Below are 9216 nucleotides of genomic sequence, written 5' to 3'. Positions count from 1 at the left end.
AGGTCCACCTGAAAAATGGAGAGGTGGACCCGATCAATCTGCGGGTGTGAAAGGGGCCTTAAATATTTTTTGCCAGCTTTAGTTGTTTGAGAAGGTCTGTACATAGCAGCATTTCAGATCAGCCTTTCCTCAGCACTAGCCTTGTAAGCCATAGCTGGACCATGCTGATCTGGACCTGTGACACTAGAATGGAAATGTGACCTTGGGCACTGGGACCTGCACTGTGGTGCTTTCTAGACTAGTGTGTACGGTGTTACCTGTCACATCTAAAACTATAGCAAAGACTTTAGTGTGACCCTCTGTCTCTTTAAGGGTAAGGTTCAGGCTGAAGCAGATCAGCATTTTCTTCAGACTAGATTAAAGGGCCATACACACTATAAGATTTTCTGAAGACTTTTGTCTTCAGATTTACTTTTTGTATGTAGTGCAAGGTCCTGCCAGATTGCATACAAATGGAAAGTGTTTAGGTTTGACCTCATATTATATGGTTTTGGTAAATCTAAAGGAAAAAGTCTTCAGAAAATCTTATAGTGTGTATGGCCCATTAGAAGCTATACCGGACCCTGTTGGGCTGGACAAGCAGGCCTAACCTAGAATGTGACCTTCAGGTTGTGGATTGCATGGTGGAGCTTTTCAGACCTGAGCATACTGTGATGACTGCAAAGTGCTTTCTGGGTTTAGAGCTGCAACAAAGCTCCAGGTATGACCCTGTCCTCTAATGGGCCATACACACTATAACATTTTCTGAAGACTTTTTTCTTTAGACTTACCAAAACCATATAATATGAGGTCAAACCTAAACACTTTCAATTTGTATGCAATCTGGCAGGCCCTTGCACTGCATAGAAAAGGTAAATCTGAAGGAAATCTGACAACAAAAGTTGTATAGTGTGTATCCAGCTTTAAGCCCCGTACACACGTACCGATGGTCGGCTTACAAATGTTCCTCTTTTCTCCCCGGGATGTCGGTGTCTGCTGAAAAGTGCAAAGACAGCACAAGGACAGCACAAGAATTTTGTCCGCCGACTGCAGAAGTGATGTCATGTAATGGTTAACTTTCCCTGTGTTTTCTATTTTCTGAGCATGCCCAGTCTTGCAAATCTGCGGTCTGTCGGCCGAATTGTGTACTGACAGGCGAACAATCGTCCGTTCTGGTGTCGGCATACAAATATTTTCATGTTTGCACGAAAGACTTTTGTCCGCGGATTGTGCGCAGACATCTGTCGGAGGCACCATACTAACACGCGTACAATCGGCAGATCCTTCGTCCACCGACGTTTGTATGCCGACGATCGGTACGTGTGTACGGGCCTTTAGGCTTCATTCCCACTTGTACCACTCCAAAGTTGTGCTGACTTTGGAGTGCATCTTTTGATGGGTGAAACTTGGAATTGGATAGGCCTTTGGCTTTGACCAGTGATAATGAACAACTGTTGCACACAAATTGCATTTTCTAACATTTAGGTACGACTTTCATGCTATGGTTAACATTAAAGTCTATGGCTTTCAAGTTGCACCAAAGTAGTGCGCAAACTACTTTGACATCACAGCAACGTTAAATAGCATATATTTGATTGGTTATCATTGGTAAACATGGGGAATGACTCTGATCTGACAAGTGTGAATGGAGCCTAATGGGCCATACACGCTATACAATTTTCTTTAGATTTTTTCCTTCAGACTTCCCAAAACCAGATAATATGAGGTCAAACCTAAACACTTTCAATTTGTATGCAATCAGGCAGGGCCCTTGCACTACATAGAAAAGGTAAATCTAAAGGAAATCTACCAACAAAAGTTGTATAGTGTGTATCCAGCTTTAGACTCTCTTTGTGAATAAGGTCAGTTGGGCTAAAGCACCAGTAGCTACCTTACTAAGGCCCAACTTGGATGCCTTTCACATTTCCCCTTACTATTGGTTTTCACTAAGGTAAGGGTTAAAAGATAAGTTCACCTTTACAAAAAAAATAAAAAAATGCACACTTATTTTATTTTTTGGTAGGCACCTGTAAAGCACTGCACCTACTATCAGCAGATCCTGGGTGTAATGCCACGGTCCTGCAGACTTGATACGGGAAGGCAGTTCCACACTGACAGGAAAGCTCAATGAATTACTAGATTTCTCAACAGCACCCTGGTAGTTCATTAACCACTTCTGGACCAAAACATTTTCCCCCTTGATGACCAGGCCATTTTTTGTGATTCTAACACTTTAACTGACAATTCTGCAGTCATGCGAAGCTGTACCCAAAAAAAATTGACGTCTTTTTTTCCCCCCCCACAAATAGATCTTTCTTTTGGTGGTATTTGATTACTGTGATTTTTTTTTTTTCCTGCGCTATAAACAAAAAAAAATTTTCACTTTCTGCTATATAACATTCCCAATCAAGTGTTTTCATCATTTTAGGTCAATTTGTATTCTGCTACATATTTTTGGTATTTTGATTGGTATCGCAAAAGTTATTGCGTCTACAACCTAGGGGAAAGATTTATTTATAATTTCTATTTACTAGTAATGGCGGTGATCAGCAACACTTTTGGGGGACCAGTGACATTACTACAGTAATCAGTGCTAAAATATGCACTGTTACTGCACTAATGACACTGGCAGGGAAGGAGTTAACACCAGGGGCAATCAAAGGGTTAAATGTATTCCTAGGGGATGTTTTCTAACTGGGGGGGGGGGGGCTTATGGAATCAACACAGGGACCTGTGTTCCAAAATATAAAAAATATTACACACACATTATATATATATATATATATATATATATATATATAAATAAAACCATATACCAGTAGGCTGTGAAATTATTATCAACCCCCGCAGTGGTGACACCTGTGGGACTACAAGTCCCAGCACCACTGCAATGAGAAGGAACAAGCTGGGAGATACCAGAAAATGGCTGCTGCTCCTGCCGTTTAAGGCACCAGAAACATGGCAGCCGAACGGCTGCACAAGAAAATGGCGGCATGCAGTTACCAGCAGGGGAGCTTTCCCACCACCTCAAATAGGCATCCAGCAGCTCACCATGCAGAGCGGACCGGATGCAACTGAAATCTCACCCCACCTGAACAGTCCTTCACCTCACTGAGGTGACAGAGACTGAAGCAGTAACACACACCAGCCACCCACTGATCCTGGGGGGAAGCCCAAAATAGGGGGAACTGCCAGGGGGGGGGGGAGGGAAGGACCCAGGAGACCTACCGACCCTTAGGAGGACCCCACGGTCACCCCAGATTCCCGAGGAAGAGGGGGGCACTACTCACTGTACCTTAGGAGCCAGGCGGGGTTCACTCCAAACAGATCACCTCCCTATCTCAGCGCGGGGGGTGCTGCGGCCCAGAGGAACGCTGTGAATCCGCCTGCGGCCAGGTCTAGTGCATCCTCGCAAGGTGTCCCACTCACGGGTCAGCCCCTCCAGTGGGACCATCTCGTGGCCGACCTAGCGTGGAGCTGAGGTCTGCGTGCGCTCGCTGGCCAGACTGGGACAACTGTAAGGATCTAGGATATCCAGTACATCACCCCATTCGGCAGTTGATTGTAGTTCTCACAGGAACAACTTGATTGTAGAAGAAAAAACAATATAAAAAAAATAAAGTTCAGTTTAAAAAAAAGAAAACAAAAGTGCCAGGACCAGAGATCCCAGCAAGGAGCTAGGTCCTTACTCCTGACTAGGCAGGAAAAAACTGAGATCCTAGAGCAGGAAATGGGAGTATACCACCTGGGACTGCCTCATAGGCGTAGTTAAGCTTTGTTAACATTTGTTAACCCTTTTCCGCCTAGTGTCCTACTCCTAGGAAGTGCAGCATAACCCATCCGTCAAATGAAGATATGAAGCTCTCTTTCATCCACCAACAAACGTAGCTGCTGCTTTAAATCAGACGGATGGGTAATAAGCCCCTCCCACTAGGAGTGACCAGGTAGAGAAAAAGGCTTTGACACGCCCAGGGGGGCGGGGTCCCTGAGTTATTACCCCTGGCCTCACCATTGCATCTTCAGTTTTAGCTGCCTGATCTTAGGAGCAGGCCCACATTAGACTTTTGCAATGGGAGATCCTTGCCAAATGAGACAAGGATCCTCTATCCCTGGACAGTCTGATTTGCTTGAGTCAGAGATCCAAGGACTCCCTGAATTTTGGTGGCTCAGCTCTCCGAATCTTCTCCACGGAAATCCTTCCGGTATTCTGGACGGTGGTGACGACAGGTGCCTGTCTGACCGGTTGCAGGGGGGGGTCAAGGGACCTGAATGTTGGAAGAGTCCAAGCTCCCGATCAATGTTCTAGAACTGAAAGCAATCAAGTTGAGCCTGTTCCACTGGACGGACAATCTCAAGGGGTGTTCTGTCCAAGTCCAGTCCAACAATGCCACGGCCGTGGCATATGTCAATCATCAAGGGGGCACCAGGAGCGCCCTGGCGGCTCTGGAGGTAGCCGAGATCCTGCGCTGGGCAGAGGACTACGTTCTAGCCCTAGCCGCCGTGTACATTTCTGGCATAGACAATTGGCAGGCAGACTACCCGAGTCGTCAAACCCTGGATCAGGGAGAGTGGTCCCTGCATCCACAAGTGTTCCACCAGCTGTTTCTCCGGTGGGGGACCAAGGGGATGTGGTCCTGTTCGCCTCCAGACAAAACAAGAAAGTTTCAAAGTTTGTGGCTCGGTCCTCTGGCCGATGCAGTAGATGCCCTGGTGGCTCCCTGGAGCCAGAACGGGCTAATTTATGCGTTTCCTCCGCTGAAACTTTTATCTCGCCTGCTACGTAGGGTCGAGTTGGAGGGGATTCCGGTAATTCTGGTGGCTCCAAATTGGTCCCGGAGATACTGGTATGCCGACGCGATTTGGCTGAAGGTCGCAGGTCCGTAAACACTTACTCTGCGGGAAGATCTTCTATCTCAGGGTCCGATCTTCCATGCTGCTTTACAGTCGCTGGCTTTAACGGCTTGGCTGTTGACAGCAAGGTGTTAAAGGACAGGGGTCTGTCCAATTCTGTGATTCCCTACCTTAATTAAGGATAGGAAGTCCACTTCTCAGAAGATTTATCATCATACGTGGAAAGTGTACATTGCTTGGTGCGAATCGCTGAAGCTGCATCCTAGATCCTTTGCTATCAGCAGGATCCTGACCTTTCTACAGAAAGGGGTTGACCAACGTCTGGCGTTGGGCACTCTTAAAGCGGAGTTCCACCCTGGATTTTTTTTTTTTTTTTTAATACCCCCGGGACAGTCAGGGCTAGTACATTCCACAATGGCTAGCCTCTGATCTGTCCCGGGTTGCACTTACCTGTTAGGACAAATACTTACCTTGCAAACGTCTTGTCCAGCGCTGCCATCTCAGCTGTGGGCAGCTTGAAGCCAGCGAGATCCTCTTCGGCGTCTTCTTCCGCCTTCTTTGGTCCCACGATGCTCTGCGCCGGCCCCGACGTCACTTCCGGGTCGCGCGCGTCATCCCTCTACAGCTTCTGGGCATGCCCAGAAGCTGTTTAGAAGGGGATGACGCGCGCGACCCGGAACTGACGTCGGGGCCGGTGCAGGCGCAATGATTCCTGGCTGCTATGACGTTCAGCTCCCAGGAATCATTGCAGAGCCAGGAAGTGACGACGGGCCGCTGCCGAGGAAGGAGGAAGAAGGAAGTAAGGTAAGTATTTTTTCTTCGCTACGAGGTAAGTAAAAAAAAAAAAAATATGCGATTATCCATTTCTTTTTCAGGTGACCCGGAGCGAGAAGATGGAGGTAAGTATAAAAATAGGGTGGAACTCCACTTTAAGTGTCAGAGCTCGGCCTTGGCTGTGTACTTCCAACGCCCTTTGGCTACACACTCTTTGATTTGTACGTTTCTTCAGGGGGTTCACCATTTGGCTCCCCCCAGAAGGTCTTCGTTACCTCCTTGGGACCCTAATTTGGTTCTATCGGTTCTTCAGAAATCTCCTTTCGAGAACATAAGACACATTTCCTTGCTCGCCTTATCGCAGAAAGTTGCCTTTTTGGTGGCTATCACCTCTGTGCGCAGGGTTTCTGAACTAGAGGCGCTATCTTGCAGCTCTCCTTATCTGGTAATACACAGGGATAAGGTAGTGTTACGGCCTAATTCATTGTTTCTTCCTAAGGTGGTTTCAGACTTCCATCTGAACTAAGACATAGTGCTTCCATCACTCCAAAACCTTCACATCCTGAGGAAATTGCCTTGCATTGCTTGGATGTGGTTCGGGTGATACGGTGTATCTGGAGACTTTCGTAAGTCGGACTCAGTTTGTGAAAAACGGATGGACCCCGTAAGGGTCAGGCTGCGTCTGCGGCAACCATCTCGTGACAGATCTGACAGTCGGTGGTGAAGGCGTATTCTCTTAAGGGCATGGTTCCTCCTTTCCCCTGTCACGGCTCACTCTACGCGGCATTGAGTGCCTCTTTGGGCTTTCCACCATCAGGCATCAGTGATGCATATTTGCAAGGCGGCCACTTGGTCGTCTGTACATACGTTTACCAAGTTTTACAGAGTGGATGTGTTAGCATCCTCGGATGCGTCCTTTGGCCGCAAGGTTTTGCAGGCCGCCATTTAAGGGGCAGTCTACTTTTCTTTCTCCTTTATGGTTTTGCTACAATTGAGCCCCAGTTGTTGATTGTTGGGCTCCATGTTATATATTTGGCTATGTGAGCCATGGGACTTGCATTCTATTAAGTCCTTTCCCCACCCCTCAGTGGTTACTGCTTTTGAACGTCCCATCCGTCTATGATTTAAAGCAGTAGCTACGTCTGTGGGTGGAGAAAGAGAAAATGGGATTTTTTACTTACCCTAAAATCCACCGTCGGACATAGCTCCCATCCCTCTTTTCTCTGAAGAGTTGCGTTTTGGTTATAATTCACTGCTTGTAACTAAACTGAAGATGCTACGGTGATGCCAGGGGTAAAAATCCAGGGACCCTGCGCCCCTGGGCGTGTCAAAGCCTTTGGCTCTACCTGGTCACTCCTAGTGGGAGGGGCTTTTTACCCATCCGTCTATGATTTAAAGCAGCAGCTACGTCCGTCGGTTGACTCAGAGAAATGGATTTTACGGTAAGTAAAAAATCCCATTTTTTTTTATTTACCGTAAAATCCATTTCTCTGATGTTCATTGACGGACACAGCTCCTCATCTTCATAACTATGGGTTATACTGCTTCCTACAGGAATAGGAACAGACAGGAAAAGGACGCTAGGCAGACAGAAACTTGACTATGCCTATGGGGCAGTCCCAGGAGGTACAGTGGGTACGAAAAGTATTCAGACCCCCTTAAATTTTTCACTCTTTGTTATATTGCAGCCATTTGCTAAAATCATTTAAGCTCATTCTTCTTCCTCATGAATGTACACATAGCACCACATACTGACAGAAAAACACAGAATTGTTGACATTGTTGCAGATTTATTAAAAAAGAAAAACTGAAATATCACATGGTCCTAAGTATTCAGACCCTTTGCTCAGTATTTAGTAGAAGCCCCCTTTTGATCTAATACAGCCAGGAGTCTTTTTGGGAAAGATGCAACAAGTCTTTCACACCTGGATTTGGGGATCCTCTGCCATTCCTCCTTGCAGATCCTCTCCAGTTCTGTCAGGTTGGATGGTAAACGTTGGTGGACAGCCATTTTTAGGTCTCTCCAGAGATGCTCAATTGGGTTTAAGTCAGGGCTCTGGCTGGGCCATTCAAGAACAGTCACGGAGTTGTTGTGAAGCCACTCCTTCGTTATTTTAGCTGTGTGCTTAGGGTCATTGTCTTGTTGGAAGGTAAACCTTCGGCCCAGTCTGAGGTCCAGAGCACTCTGGAGAAGGTTTTTGTCCAGGATATCCCTGTACTTGGCCGCATTCATCTTTCCCTCGATTGCAACCAGTCGTCCTGTCCCTGCAGCTGAAATACACCCCCACAGCATGATGCTGCCACCACCATGCTTCACTGTTGGGACTGTATTGGACAGGTGATGAGCAGTGCCTGGTTTTCTCCACACATACCGCTTAGAATTAAGGCCAAAAAGTTCTATTTTGGTCTCATCAGACCAGAGAATCTTATTTCTCACCATCTTGGAGTCCTTCGGGTATTTTTTAGCAAACTCCATACGGGCTTTCATGTGTCTTACACTGAGGAGAGGCTTCCGTCGGGCCACTCTGCCATAAAGCCCCTACTGGTGGAGGGCTGCAGTGATGGTTGACTTTCTACAACTTTCTCCCATCTCCTGACTGCATCTCTGGAGCTCAGCCACAGTGATCTTTGGGTTCTTCTTTACCTCTCTCACCAAGGCTCTTCTCCCCCGATAGCTCAGTTTGGCCGGACGGCCAGCTCTAGGAAGGGTTCTGGTCGTCCCAAACGTCTTCCATTTGAGTATTATGGAGGCCACTGTGCTCTTAGGAACCTTAAGTGCAGCAGAAATCTTTTTGTAACCTTGGCCAGATCTGTGCCTTGCCACAATTCTGTCTCTGAGCTCTTCAGGCAGTTCCTTTGACCTCATGATTCTCATTTGCTCTGACATGCATTGTGATCTGGAAGGTCTTATATAGACAGGTGTGTGGCTTTCCTAATCAAGTCCAATCAGTATAATCAAACACAGCTGGACTCAAATGAAGGTGTAGAACCATCTCAAGGATGATCAGAAGAAATGGAAAGCACCTGAGTTAAATATATGAGTGTCACAGCAAAGGGTCTGAATACTTAGGACCATGTGATATTTCAGTTTTTCTTTTTTAATAAATCTGCAACAATGTCAACAATTCTGTGTTTTTCTGTCAGTATGGGGTGCTATGTGTACATTCATGAGGAAGAAGAATGAACTTAAAATGATTTTAGCAAATGGCTGCAATATAACAAAGAGTGAAAAATTTAAGGAGGTCTGAATACTTTTCGTACCCATCATATATTCCCACTCTCTGCTATAGGTATTCAGTTTTGACACAAGCAGTGTCAGAAGAAAAGAAACGGCGTCCTTGATGTTGACGGAGGTGAGGAAATCCCCCTGAGGTGGGGACGCCATTACCGTGCGAATGGATTCCATTCAGAACTTCTGTACCCGCCCAAAGCAGTTTAACGCCTTCCCTTCCTTCCAGGTTTGAGTCTTGCACTGCCCCATAGAGATCCCGGGACCTAATTGTAGATCATACATGAACAAAATAATAAAAAGAAGAGGAAAAAAAAAAATTCATTGAAAAAATAAAAAATTGCCAGGACCAGAGATCCCAGCAAGAAACAAGGTCCTTACTC

This window comes from Pelophylax lessonae, assembly GCF_965119305.1.
Source record: "Pelophylax lessonae genome assembly, chromosome: 13".
NCBI classification, from domain to species: Eukaryota; Metazoa; Chordata; class Amphibia; order Anura; family Ranidae; genus Pelophylax; species Pelophylax lessonae.
The sequence above is the reverse complement of the archived record's forward strand: the minus strand, read 5'-3'. Positions refer to the sequence as shown.